Here is a 15,322-nt window from a genome sequence, read left to right on the forward strand (position 1 = left end):
AAGAGCTAGGGTTTGAGTCCTGATTCTATCCAAACTGTTTCAGCTTCCTGCCCGTGGGTGAGTCATTTATCAATCATTTTTTTTTTTTTTGAGGCAGAGATTTCCCCTGTTGTATGGGGATTTTTGACTGTGTCGGGGGGCAATACCCCTAACTCCTACCTTGTGCAAGGGTCAACTGTGTGTGTGTGCACACGTGCATGCACACAAACACACAGACACACACAGAGTAAAAACAGTGATAGTATTACCTAACTTCCTTGGCTGCTATAAAGTTTAAGTGAGATAAAATATTTAGCACAGTGCTTAAAACAGTAACAGTTCAGTGTTATTTGATATTATTGTTTTTATTATTTTTAAAATTATTATTATTATTTTATTAGTTATTATTTACTTTTTATTATTTTTATTGTTGTTATTATTGTTATTTTAGGTATACCTGGATATATTCATATTGTCCATAAACTTCTTTACTAGGTTCAACACTGTATACAAGTCATTTAATTCCCTCTGAAACTCAGTTAATAAAATGGGGGTAATAGTACATATACATCACAGAATCATTGTGATGACTAAACAGGATGAAGCTCTTAATGTAGTGTTTTGCATACCGTTAAGTATTCAGCAAATAGTAGTGATGATGATGATGATGATAAAGAAGATGGTGTCTCCTGCCCTCTGGAAAATAAGTGTAGGCTAGCTGTCACCTTTCCGAACAGTAAGACTTTTACTGCTTCACTGATACTCTCCCAGAACTGTTTTTCCTATTACTAAATTCAGACTTTCAACATGCATACCCATCTCTCTCTCTGTTCTCATGCCTTCCCCAGAGCTCTCGTACTTGCAGTGGTTTTTGCATGCCAACGTCAACTTTTTATTTGTGAAAGCACTCTCGGCATGGATTAGCTTACTCTTTTGGAGATCCAGCTAAAAACTGTAATGAACACTACATATTGTAAAATAATGACCCAGTATTTCATTCTTCGTTAGACATTCAGGGTCAAATCCTCAAAATGCCTATGAACCAGAATCTGACCCTGCACTTGTCTGACTCATCTCATATACCTCCCCACAATCCTGGCCCTGTCAGATCATGTCTTATTTAAAAATTTGATATTTTGTTCATTATCTATATTTGCATTAATTTATATTTTAAAAATGTCTTTAACATGTTATCTATCTTGATTACTGAGCTTTTATGTGCCCCTCAAATTTTCAGTTGAAGTGAGTGCCTCACTTCCTTCAACCTAGTCCAGGCTTGCTTGAAACAACTGGAGAATGTCATACAAAAATAGAAACACGTGATAGTGGGAGTCAACTTTTTCAGAGTATAAATATGGAAATCTACCATAATATTAGTTACATTTTTACTATCCTTTGGCTAAGAAAATAAATAATAACAAAAACTACTATACCACTTTCTATGGGGATATATGTATATGTATAGCTGATTCACTTTGTTATAAAGCAGAAACTAACACACCATTGTAAAGCAATTATACTCCAATAAAGATGTTAAGATTTCAAAAAAAAAACTACCATAAATTTGCTAACACTTTGAAATGAATTTGTATTTTAATTTACACAACAGTATCTAGACATATTAGAAAAGAGTTGTATGTTTTAGTGCAAAACTTATTCTTTTAGTCTCTAGAAAATGCTTTGTGTACTTAGAGATTTGTCAGCTTTTTGCAATAACTGTTCTTCCCTCTCCCTCCCCCTCCCCACAGTGATCTCTGGACCACAGATCAGAAACTAGTGCTATAAGAATTCAGATCTAAGAAAAATCAGTGCGCCTAAAATATATTCTAGGGAAGGTAAGGCTTGAGTTTGAAGAATGAATAGGACAAAAGGAGGAGATGGGTGTGGAAAGACTTTCTATTTATTGAGTGCCTTTGGGGATCCAGGCTCAAAGCCAGGCACTTTACATTCCTCTTCTCATTTAGCCCTTACATCTCTAGGAAGTAGGTGTATTATGCCCATTTTACATATAGGAAAACTGAGTCTCAAATTGCTTGAATAACTTGGCCTATAGCCAGTAAATTTGCAGAGCCAGTATCCATACCCAGGATTTTACGTTATCGTTAATCTAATAAGAAGGGCAGAAGTCAGCTACTGTTAATGCTGGTAAAGAAAGTGTGAATTTGAACTGGTAAGCCTGGAGTCCATAGAAATTATAGCAGTTGTACTTTCTCACTTGGCAGGCCCATCTTAATTACCTCAATGTTTTTGAATATCCTGTAGAGAAAGCTTATGTTGTTTCTAGACTATCATTCAACAGATTATTTCATCTTTGCCTTTACTATTAATGTTTAAATCTACTGCCTGGACTCATTCTATGGTCCAGAATAATCTATTTTCAACAGGCCATCTGAAGCAGGGCATAAAAACATCAGTGGTCCTGTGATTGACTCTCTAAATTCCTCAAGTTGCACGTGAAGAAGTAGCTTCCCATTACAAATAGGTTGTGCCAAAGTAGAAATACCTTAACTTGCTCACTTGCTGAAAATAATAAAGCAAGAAGTATAAAATTAATTCTGCATTATTCATGAGGAAATAGTTTTCCTTACTTTCTCTTTAGTTGTCTTTGATTAATTTTGCAAAGTGCATTTGTGAATAGTTCACTGAAACTTTTATTTTTAAGATTTCAATGATTCTTTTCTTCCAATGTTGTTCTGATTATTTTACATCCAAAGATAGCTAGTAGATGTGATTGTTGATTACATTATTTTAAGATTTATGTTACAGCAAAGTGTTCTTCATTGAGTTTTTTTTTCCCCCTATAACATGGAAGAACTTTCTTCTATTGTCAGAGGATACAGGACATTTAACATAGTAATAGACTTTATGGAAATTTCAAAATTTTTAGATGAGACGTAATTGGAATTACTCATCTTTTTATCTCCCCAATCCTGTCTCCCTCTAAAATTATTAAACCTTTCTGGATCTTGAGGCACACAAATACTTGATCATGACTGTAAACCTTGGTGGTAGAGGTTTACCAGGCATGTTTTAATATCATGAAGGATTTTAATTCTGGGCTTTAGACTGTGTCCGTTTTTCTTACTTTTAAAATTTGTGCATCAGTGTCTTTGCCTCATGCCAGTAGTTACTGCAGATATTTATGAGCTGGCATGTAGTCATGAAACACCTGGGTTTCCACAGGCTGCATAAGTTCAAATCCCATGTAGTAGTTTAAACCACCATTTACCGGCGGTTGTCTTGAGTAGGTTACTCAACTTTTCCCTCTCAGAGACTCTGTTCCTTTATCTGTCAAATAAATATAATAATATCAATCTTACAGATTTCTTTTGAAGATTAAGAGAACATGTGATATGCTTCACACTGTGCCTAGTGCATAGTGGGCACTTGATAAAATGTAAGGGATGATGATGATGTTTAACTTTAGCAAAGTAAACATGTGTTTATGAGCTTAAGGGTTTGGGATCTAGTATGCCTTTCAGAGACCACCTACCAAGCTGTCTCAGAAACGTAGTTGTCCTTATCCTTTGGGAAGTTTAAATGAGTTTCTTCCCATTTAGGTCACCACAGAGCATTGAGTAGAGTTCCCTGTGCTGTACAGTCAGCTCTCACTAGTTATCTATTTTATTCATGGTATCAATAGTGTATATATGTCGACCTCAATCTCCCAATCAATCCCAACCCCCTCCTTCCCCCCTTGGTATCCATACCTTTGTTCTTTATGTCTGTGTCTCTATTTCTGCAAAAAAAAAAGGAGTTTCTAATTTTAAAAACCCAGATCTTGGAAGAATTGGGCAAAGAGGACAGAGGGAAAGAGGTCAGATAATTTATCTTTTTAATGCTTGGGGTTCCTAGGTAGTTGGGTATCTCTGAAAGGCTGAAGTGGAAATAGGGAGAAGGAGAGAAAGAGTGCCTCAAGCAAACTGAGAAGCAGTAGTTCAGTTTCTTATATATGATTTACACACTGCCCACTTGCACCTAGAGGGGTGTTTTTTAATGCAGATCCCTGGGACATGTCTAGAACTCCTGAATTATATTCCAAGTCACATTAAGGTTTGAAAATCCATTAGTACAGAGAAATCAGATTGATCTGGGTTCAGGTCTCTATTTTGCCACTTATTAGCTGTACTCATGGCTTCCATCCTTCTCAAGTGTCCCTACCATCTCTACTCTTAGCTCCCTCTTTCCCTTCTTTTCTCCTTGTTATTTTATAACCTACACCAACCACACAAACTCACTTAGGCAGTTGTGTACTAGCCATCTTTTCCCCTGAGACCATTGAGATGTTATCACTTGACTAATCCTTAACTGAACTTGTACAATTTTCTAGCTGACAACTATTTTTTATTTGTTTATTTCTCATTCTCAATTGTTGGTCCTGACATGGCTGCCAGTCCTCCTTTCTAGTTTCTATGTGGTTTGAGTTACTACCTTGATCAATCTGATGCTAAGTATTTTTTACTTTTCTATTAGTCTACCCAGTTTACAGGCTTTATAGCAAGCTTAACTCAAGGGCACAGACTCAGATGTAAAACTTCAGTTTATAAAAGCTAAAGACCCTATCATCACTCAATACTTCCTTGTACCCCAGTGCTGATAATGTCCCATAGCTTGTTCAATAGAAAAGAGCACATCTGCTGGGCATGGGGGAAATGGACTAGGAGGCTGCATTTGAGCTGGATCTCAAAAACTAAGCAATATTTTCATTATCAGAGAAAGGGAAAGATCATTCCTGAGAGAGGCAACAGTAAGAGCAAAGATATGACTAGGGTACTGGTGAGTGACTCAATGTTAGGTATTCAATAAACATTTCATTGCTCCTCACAGTGTAGTATGGAGATCATCTGCTTCAGAAATCTCACAGGATGCTTGTTCAAAATTTCATTCATGGATGCTGTAAACCTATTGAATTAGGATCTATGGGAATATGACTCAAGAAGCTGCACTTTGAGTAACAGGTACAGCGTCAAAAAGCAACAAGTAGCTATGTATAACTAAGACTACAGAGCTGAGGACCTGGGAAGACAAACCCAGGTCTTTTTTAAAGGGCTAAAAACTACATAATTTGGAGAGTGAATACTGACTTTCTAAAAGAAGTGGCAGTGTTTGAAATTAGTCTCAGTCCATGGAACCGACCGAGATATAATACATAGGATTTTAGGAGAAAAGGAAGGAAACTGATCTGAAGTCCAGTAAGTTTTGTGGTTGTGTGTGTGTGTGTGTGTGTGTGTGTGAGAGAGAGAGAGAGAGAGAGAGAGACAGAGAGAGAATAGGATAATAGTACAAAGAATTACTGATATGACTTTGAAGTACAAGGGAACTTATAGTAAGAAAGAAGACACAGCCTGGAGACTTTGAGACCATGGGGATTAGATAGACTTAAGTGAGGAGTATGATAGTGAAAGAAAAGTGGGATGATTATATTGAGTTACATCTTTGATTATATTTACAAATTTCTTTCACATACATTTGCAGTAATACTCATGATAACTTATAAGTGTAAGCACCCATGTTACTCTATTGGACATTAGGAAGCAGAGGCCCAGAAATTTAAGTGACTTGCTTATGATTACATATCTAGTAGGTAGAATAGACAAATTTTTAAGCAAGCTTTCTGACTCAAAGTCCAGTATTATTGCCAATACACCAATACTGCCTCTCTCACCTCTGGATATAATAATAACTTCAGTAATAACAACAACTAACATTAATTGAATCCTATGTGTCAGACATTGTTTAAAGCATTTTATATATATTAATTCATTTTGATCCTTTTTTATTGAGTGCTTTTTGTCTGTCAAAGATTGGTTTCCCATCCTGACTTCTAAAATCTTTATATTTAACATATGTGCCTTTCCTATATAGACCCTCATAACTCTATGAAACAGACCAAAAGAAAAAAAAGTGTGAGAAAAGCCAAGAAAAGGGAGTGGTGGAAGGACACATAAATTACAGGACTGGACAGGTCATGTTTACTTGAGCTATGTTCATGAAGCCATCTCTGCCAATCAGTTGTGAGACAGTAGGTAAGTAGTAAGGCACCACCTAATTTTAAAGTGTTGATCAACATGAAGATTTTAACTGAGCCTCATCTTTTATGAACCTTGAGGTATTATGAGTATATGCAGCACATAATTTCATGCCTGTAGCCCAAAGGTATACTTTTCACCTTTGAATCGTTTCCCTTCTCAAAATAGACAGGCAGAGAGCAAAAACCAGTTGTGTATATATAGTAATCTTTGAACTTTAACCAATTCTAGATAGCTCTTCTAGTGGCTCATACATCAAGTATTTGGTTAACAGCTTTAAGAAAGAGTCTTTACTGTCCACAAACAGAGGACATTTTAGGAGTTGGGGAGAGGAAAATAAAACCCTAGGAGTAGTCAGAGATGCTAGCAAAGCATTTTTACTTACTTCACTCCTTTGCCTGCCTCTTTTCTGGCTTAGTTCTTGGGCCTGAAAGTTCGTATATTCTGCTTTTTTTGTGTTCCTTTTCTTCTTATTTAGAATTAGACCAAAACAGGCTTTGATTAAAAAATGAAAATACTGCTTACAGTGGTAACAGTGCCAATAGAATAAATCCAGTTAGTATTCTCAGGACGGGAGAACCATCAAAGTGATGCACTGTGTTTTAAAAAAGATCTTGAAGGAGTCTTTACTTAAAAGTATTTATTGAGTACTAGCAATGTATAAAGCATTCTGTTTGCTATTCTGAGGGACACAAACATAAATTAGGTATGTAACCTGCCCTTGAGGAGATTGTAATCTAGTAAGGATAACAAGACATATATGTTAATATGTGTATATATTTTTTTCAGAACTTTTTTTTCCACACAAGGACTAATAGGATGAGCAAGCGTGCTTTTTCTCAACAGTTAACTGTGAGAGTAGAAAGCAAAAGAGAAGCACAATGAATTGATTTACCAATTCTTCATTCTCTACTGTGAATAGCCATTATATGTTTATAATAAACTAAAACCTCTTCACTTGTAAACATAGCATTTATTGAATATATCATCTTGTTTTGCTGTACCAAGGTAGTTTTTTAAAAATTCTGATAGTACATTTGTTATTATACTCATGGGTTGTTTTCTCCTGAAAATAGAAGTCTTCTAGCTCAATTTATTTAAAACTTAACTCATCGTCTTTACTCTCTGCCACTCCCCTCACCATTCTTCCCTTCTTAGATATACTTCCCCCCCCAAACATATACAATACACATACATATTGAAGGTCTGCCTTCACAATGTCCTGTGTTTGCCAGTGGTTCCATGTTATTGTAAGTATCATATTTTAATTAAATGAGATAATTTGTCTTAAAAAGCCTAGTCCAGGGCTTCCCTGGTGGCGCAGTGGTTGAGAGTCCGCCTGCTGATGCAGGGGACACGGGTTCATGCCCCAGTCCAGGAAGATCCCACATGCCGCAGAGCGCCTGGGCCCTTGAACCATGGCCGCTTAGCCTACGCGTCCGGAGCCTGTGCTCCGCAACGGGAGAGGCTACAACACTGAGAGGCCTGCGTACCGCAAAAAAAAAAAAAAAAAAAAAAAGCCTAGTCCATTAATTAGTACATATTTAGTCCCCTTGCACTTGTCCCTTTGTATCCTGGAAGTCATCTTTCATACTGATACTTTGATAACTTATAGAATTTATCAGTTAATCACTGTCTGAAATTATTTTGTCTATTAATTTGTTTTCCTGTTATTAGATTATAAACTGTTTCCTCTCATTAGATTATAAACTCTGTGGGGACAGGAGCCTTCCTTGTCTGTCTTGTTTATTGCTCTTTCTCTGATGCCTAGAACGAGTGCCAGGAACCTAATAGGCTCGGCTCAATAAATACATGTTAAATGAGTGATTGATTAAATAAATCTTATTCCTTAAACTTTCCCAACGTATCCATCAGTGAAGCCTATCAATTTTTCTTTTAATAATGTCTCTTAGATTCTCCTCTGCACTTTTACAGCTCACACCTTCCAATTGACCCTGGACCCTTTAAACCTAAACAATAACTTCTTACCCATAGTCTGTTTTCAACTCATCCATTTCAACCCATCCATCCTGCATACTACTGCTCTTCTAATTTTCCTCAAACACTGTTTCCTTCATCTCATTTCATGGCTTAAGAACCTTCTCCAAATGCTTCTTGGTTCAAATGAAAGTAACGGGTGTAAAAGCTTAAAGTGCTATGTGGAGGTTGTCTTTCTGTTGCTTATTGGATTGTAAGATTTACCAGCAATCATTTCCATCCTGCCTCTTCCATTGTTATTTCCTTTCTAAAACACCTATGGATCTTTCACTCTAGTCAACATGATAACCTGATGGAAGCTCTGGAGCTTCTACCCAAAGACATACACATACACATTTTAGGGGAGTCACAGACCCTAAGTTCTAAGTTAAGAATACCTTTCATAATCTCACAATTAAGCATTCCATTAAATAACGTCTTGTACTGCTGTAAAGTTTCACATGCCTATGAGCTCCCTTCTTATGTAGTATTTTTATCTTCCCTTGTAGTCCCCAGAGAATGTAGTGCAATGCTGGGCCCAGAACAAACGTTTCATAAATATTTGCTGACCTGACATACAGACCCTTATCCATTTGTTTCTGTGAAAAAGCTAATAATAAGAATTCAGCAAAAGGGTTGAGAGAAACCGAGAAACCAGTAAGTAACTAGTAGTTAAGAAGAATATCTGTGAACTGAAATTTTAATTACAAAAACTAATTCTGCAAGGGGGTAGCACAAGGGAATTTGGGGGGGGGAGTCAGAGAATTGTTTTGATTGTGGTGGTGGTTACATGACTCTATGCATTTTTGAAAATCCATAGAAATGCATACCAAGTGAGTAAATTTCACAGTGTATAAGTAAAAATAAATTAAAAATATTTTTAATATAGTAGAGGTTTTTGTTTTGGGCCACACCATGTGGCTTGTGGGATCTTAGTTCCCCAACCAGGGATTGAACCTGGGCCCTCAGCAGTGAGAGCCTGGAGTCCTAACCACTGGACCACCAGGGAATTCCCTATAGTAGAGGTTTTAACTTTTAAAATTCAATCTACTAAGCAGCATTCTGGTCTCCATGTTTTAGAATTATGGACTTGTGATTATTCTAATCTAAGTCATAATACCTTCTATAATGCAAATTTGGTGTTGTACTTCCTCTTCCTCGTCTCTTTTTTCCTCCTCCTCCTTTAAAATTTATTTTTTGGTACGGTTGGTGAAAGTTTGCATTCATTGGTATACAGTAGCCTAATTTATATAAAGTTTACAAACCAGCTAAATTTTTTTCCTTTAAAGAACAAATTTTCAGGGCCAAATTGTGGTTCTTCATAAGGGGAGCCATATGTGCATTAAAAATGCAGAATTTAGACCTTAATTTAAGGTTTTTTTCCCTCTCACTAAATGGTGTTCACAAACAGGCATGTCTTTTTTTCAGTTGACTAGTAGATTTATTAGAATCATGTATTGAATGTATCCAAATGTGTTCCTTCCCTCTGCTGGATGGAAGAGCTAGAGACCTACATTCTGTGTCCTGCTGCCCCGCTGAATAAACAGAAATTATGGGTATCCCCTTTCTAGACCAGGCCATGCCATATAAATCAGTTCTCTTGCCGTGAGGGAGGGTTTGGTGAGGGGCCTACTCTGTGCTAAGTTAGAGGGAAAATTACTCCGATATACCAGATATCTTGATAGAAAAGGGTGAAATAATTGCAGCTGTCCTTTCAATGGAAAACTTTAACATTGCAAATAAATTCCATGTGTCTGCACGTGTAGTAGTTACAAAAAAATATGCCACCCTTAACTTTTGGTCAAACGACTTCACAGTGGTTCGATAAGAAAGACCAGAATTTCCAGACCTTCACTAAACACACCTTCATCTAGATGAATGTCACAGATCATACTGATCAGAAGTTGTAATGAGAATTGTTCTCTGAACTGGTCAGCAGCTGTGTTGATTTAGAAATGAATGTATTCAGTACAGCCTCAAGGGAAATATATTCGATAACATACCATCTGGTGGAGAGTAGAAACGCAATACAGTTTTAACTTAGATTTTAGATACCATAGATTTTACTCTAAATTTCTGATATTTCAAAAAAAAAGCCTGTTGTTTTAAATGAATACTACATAATTAAAGAAATTTTCAAGGACTTTCCCAAAGCAGGGAACACCTAGCTCTCTCCTTTTTATCATAAACTAAGTTGGGCAATCTAATAAATTGTATGATTATTGCTTGCTTTTTATACATTTTAAATCCATTTTTAATTTTAGTTCTAGTTTTGAAAAGAAAGTAATGCTGGGAAAATGTATTAGACAAAAATATGTACTAAAATGGAGAAAACTGCTTAAAGTATGTTTCTGTAAGTCTTAAAAGAAAGTAATTTTATATTTTAATCTTATACTTTTCTAAAGTCATTGGTTTTTTCATTGACTACTGGTTACCTTACTCCTTTTCAATCCTTAGAATGAAAACTTTCCTAATTATTTTAAATATACCAGCATTATTTTCTTATTTATACCTCAATTACTTAACTTCCATTTGTATAATGTGGTGGATTCAAGCAGCTGGAGTCAAGCTGCTTACTTTGAATCTCCATTCCACCATTATCTCACTGTGTCTTCTTGGGAAACGTTAACGTCTCTAAGAGCTATATTCTCATCTATTAAAATGAGATAATGCATGTAAAGTGCTTAGTGTAATATTTAGCACATGACATAAATATTTAAGAATATTTACCTATCACAAATATTTTACTAAGTGTAGCAAATTGAATTTAGTGTCCTACTAAATTTTAAACTTTTCTAAAACAGGAATGGTGTTTTCTCCTTTTATGTTCCCTGAAGAGCTAGGTTGTGGAACAAGAACTTATCTACAAGATTTCGGGGTTGGGGGGGGATTTCATGGACTGAAGAAAATAGAAAAAAAAAATTATTTTTAAATTAAGTACAGTATAGCAGCAAATCTCTTTAAACTATGTTCAACACTTTCACTTGTTTTTACACTAAGAAAAGTATATTTAGTGATTTTTCCCTGTTCCCCTACAAGACTAGTCACCAAAGTGTTTATGTGTATCAAACCTAATGTTAAAAATTTGCAGGATACTATGATGAAGAATCATTAACAAATACTTCTCATGTAGATCTTTTAAAAAATCCATTAATGCTTAAGGAAACTGCATATCTGCCAGTCAACAAACAGGTATTATGAGATTTTTTTGCTTTGGTAGATTGCACAGGGTTAATAAGTAACATTTAAATTTTAGAAAGGCCATGATAGGCATGGATTCAATACTTGTTTTCTGTTAATTATACCTGTGATTCTTTACTATAGAATGAGTGAGTCAGATGCTTAGGGAAATTAGATATATGTCAGTAAATTATCTACTATCAGATCATGAGGTGATTCCTTGGAATAATTCATTCCCCTGTGTGTATAAATTTTAATGAAGAGAATATATCTTATTGGCTTCCCATGGACAATGTCCTATAATCTGTTGTAAGCAGTGAAACACTTTAAAAATCATAAGGTAAAATGAGTATTTTAATTTCTGCAATTTACATTCCTTACGATTTATGCTTCCTTTTAATATTGATTAAAGTAAAAACAGAACAAAATAAAAAACAATTATCCTTACATAGCATTTTAGTAGTAACACCAGACATTAAAATCCTTCTTTCATATACTTTACTTTTAATAGGAATTCTGTAAAGATAACTGCCAGTTTTTGTTCTTTTTGCTTTTTTAAACTTGAATAGTATTAGATTTATTTCAACAAATAATTTCCTGAATCAGGAACAAAATCCTTAGGGTAAAAGCATGTTTACAGAGAGAATAAATGCTTTGCAGCTTGTCTAGACTTTAAAATGAGATCATGATTTAGTTTCTGTCTTTTGGCACACATATGGATATTTGGGTTTAGAGTGAGAGAAGTTAAAGATGTAACATTGGTCACAAGAATTGATTTTACAAATAAACAACCCATATTATGAGGGACTGCTGAATGAATGTGTTATCTCTGGATGTAGAAGAGTTCAGTCTTACAGAATCCATGATTTCTATTTTTAATTGAATTGCTATACAACTTTACTCCTACAATTTTCTATTCAGCCAGGTGGTGAAACTACAGGATTTCATCACCCAAAACTGCATTTGATGTTGATATTAGCTTCCCCTTCAGAAATGTATAAGACAAGAGCTGAGAACTCTATAATAGCCAAATAGGTTGTACATGGTAGATGCTGGCAGACAGTTTTCCATTCATCTCTTGTATTTGCGTACATCTTGTAAGCAGAGGCAATGACTTTTTGTTCTGTATTATCTTTTCAAGGATGCAAACAGCCTTGAAAAAATGAGATAGTGTCTCTCTCTAAAGCAAAGGGAAGATTTGCTTACTGCTCATTATGAAAGATCCAGGTTCCCTAACCTGGCACCCTGTGTCACCCTATAAGAATTGAGGGTCAGGGAATAGGTACAAGAAAATGCTGATACTCTGGCTACTGCTGTTGCTATGACCCAGAAATCTCATATTTTCTGCCACTATCCTTAAAACTGTGGCAGGTTTACTTATTAGTTTGAAAGTGGAGTAAAAATAGCAGACATTTCACCATCTTTGACAGCAGTTCTTATTTCTGGACATGCTGTTGTTCTCGATGGTCATAGTCCAAATAACAATGGTAGCAATTAAATTGCACCAAAAAGTCACTGATGAGCCCACAGAACTACCTGACTCAGGCCTCTTTTGTTTTAGCAGCCTTAGCTTGCTAGTTGGTTAATTTCTTAGACCATTTGATCCTGGTCTTATTTAACTAATTAGGTAATACATGGCAATTGTTCTCAGCTGGACAGTTTGGAATATGCTTTATGGCTTGAGTCTGGGAGTACATTCATATTGTTCACTGGAATGTTCATGTGAGGCACACTGTTCAGGCTTCAGACTAATTTTTATCCTATGGCAAATGCATTTGTTTGGGCCAGGATACAGAATTCTCTGAGTTGCCATGCTCCCTTGAAAGGAAAGTGTTTAATTTCCTTTGTTATGAAATATTAATCACCTCACTAACTATAGAGGAAAAAAATCAGTACTACAGCGAAGTTAGTGTGAAATGGTAGTATTTGTGTTTTTGTTTGTTTGTTTGTTTTTGTGTTTTCTGAAATCACAGGCAGCCCTTTAGGTGTAAGGATTATGCTATGGACCCACCATTAGCTGGATGTGGTTAGCAGTTATTTTCCCAGAAGGGTCTAGAGAGAGTGACCAGGGACATGCAGTTTTTTGTGTATGTGAAGGTAACCAGACCAAGAATTATATACTAACTGAGCCTACAACCCTGAAGAAGAATTCATATAAAAAACTTTTAGATTGTTAAACATTTAGTAATATACATTTCCTTGTGGATATTCTCACAAATTCCACTAAAAAAGCAAAAAAAAAAAAAAAAACATGTAATCATCATATGTTTGTGTAAGGCCACTTAAAGTTCTTTACCTTAAATAGACTGTAACTGAGGGTTAGCTTTAAATTGGGTGGCTATATTTGTTTTCAGTATGAAAAAAAGTGAAGTCATACCTATTTGTCTCACTATATGACAGTAATAAAGCATGCTATTTAGTTAGATAAGGTTTTAATTATTTGGAAAGCTGACCCTGTGATCTAAAATCTGACAATTATTTGTGAAAATTGCCCCATTAGATAATGTATACAAAGATTCACTATCTCTTGTTATTACAGGTTTGATAAAATAGTAATTTTAAGGGTAAATAAATTGAATTTAAGGAAGATGAACTGGAGCATTTTGTGCCATTTCCATGAATTTGATCAATGTGAAAAGATTATGGTTCTTTTCTGCATTTGATGCTTTGCTTCATGGTGGGTGTTAGACTGAGATTCTCTGCCTGCTTTGAGTGATGCCATTAGCAATAGGTCAGACCTCCCTAAAACAGTCTTTATGTTTTGTTCCCCTTCTGTCTATTGCTACAGTAATATGACTCTTGAATTTGAAAAAGTAATTGCCTTAAAATATTTTTATCGTACTGAGGGAGAATTTGGTCATAGCAAAGAGATGTCTTTGGGTTGAAAATTCAGTAGGAAATATGTAAATACAGCTTCCTTTCCCTCTGAAAAAGTAAAAGGAAGTGGAGAAATCATTTTCTTTCAACCTAGAGTGATTAGAAATTGCATTTCTGAGAATGTGAATGTGTCTTTGTCTGTGTGAGTATTATTGTTTTTCTTCACAAAATGATTTGGGGGACTTTCAGAGATTGAGTCAATGACTTCCTTACTCATTGTTCACCAATATTTTTAGTCTTCCCTTTTTCACAGAAACAAATATTGGTGGATTTTTACAGTGAATACTAGCTGAGTGTTGTGAGTATAGGTTTTGTGATTCAAATTGACTTAACTTTGGAATTTTTTCTACTGCTTCAGATTTATTTATCAATTGGAAGCCTTTTAATAGATGTCAGAAAAAGAAGCCAATCTATTAAAAAGAGCAATTTTACAATATGGCAGGATGTTTTTAATGGAAATTGACTTAAGTCTCAAGGAATGTATTGCTTGACAATATTTACCTGCCAGTCAATTTTCTATTAGATTCTCTTATATTAGAAGTACTTTTTAATGGATTGTTATCAGAGTAAATTTTTTTACTTTGGTAGACACTTTTTCTGAGCACAATGCTGGAATTTTGCTGTAACACAATAAATAGTTGCATCTTTCTGAGGTTTCTCATGGAGAATTTTACAGTCTCTGAGTGGTCCCTCAAACATTTCCTGGAGGTGCTAAATAGCCCACTTTACTTCTCAAGAGCCCCATGAAGTGACTGAGGAAAGTTTTTAGACTTTACAAATGTTCAGGCATCAGTCTAGCATTTTACAAACCACTCATCGTGACTATCTAGTGACTACATTGCTTGATTTAAATACCTCTTTTATAATCTTCATATAAGTATATTTTCTATTGATACTGATAGTAGTTTATCAAAAGATTACATTGAATTGTGCAGATACAATTTTCTTATGTTTGATTCCAGAGTCTGGCTCCTTATCTGCATATCCTCACTATCATACTGCTCCGGAAAGGATGTCCTATATTGTGATTGATGCACTGTGTTGTAATTCATTCTTTTTAATACCTTGAAGGCAGGGGTTCTCTTTCAATTATGTATAACTACAGTTCCTTATGTATATTTAAAGTAGCTACATTTCCTTGAGAGCTTATCTTCATTTATTTATTCATTTGGTGCATATTTATAGAACACCTGCTATGGGTCAGATATGATTATAGGCACTGTATAGAATGATGAGCAAGATAGATAAGGTTTCAGCCTTGAGAGACCGTATAATTTACA

The 15,322-nt window shown here is 35.3% G+C and overlaps 1 protein-coding gene and 1 long non-coding RNA gene across 2 annotated transcripts in view; both read left to right on the forward strand.

Moving 5' to 3' along the window:
- Positions 1 to 15,322, forward strand: part of SH3BGRL (SH3 domain binding glutamate rich protein like) — a 77,076-nt gene that overhangs the window by 30,257 nt on the left and 31,497 nt on the right. The gene's annotated exons all lie outside the window — the stretch shown is intronic.
- Positions 1,727 to 8,636, forward strand: LOC309797157. Its single transcript, XR_014292555.1, has 3 exons — positions 1,727 to 1,814; positions 5,845 to 6,005; positions 8,495 to 8,636. It is a non-coding gene; the product is annotated as an uncharacterized lncRNA (long non-coding RNA).

Source organism: Mesoplodon mirus (assembly GCF_964341445.2).
Source record: "Mesoplodon mirus genome assembly, chromosome: X".
NCBI lineage: Eukaryota > Metazoa > Chordata > Mammalia > Artiodactyla > Ziphiidae > Mesoplodon > Mesoplodon mirus.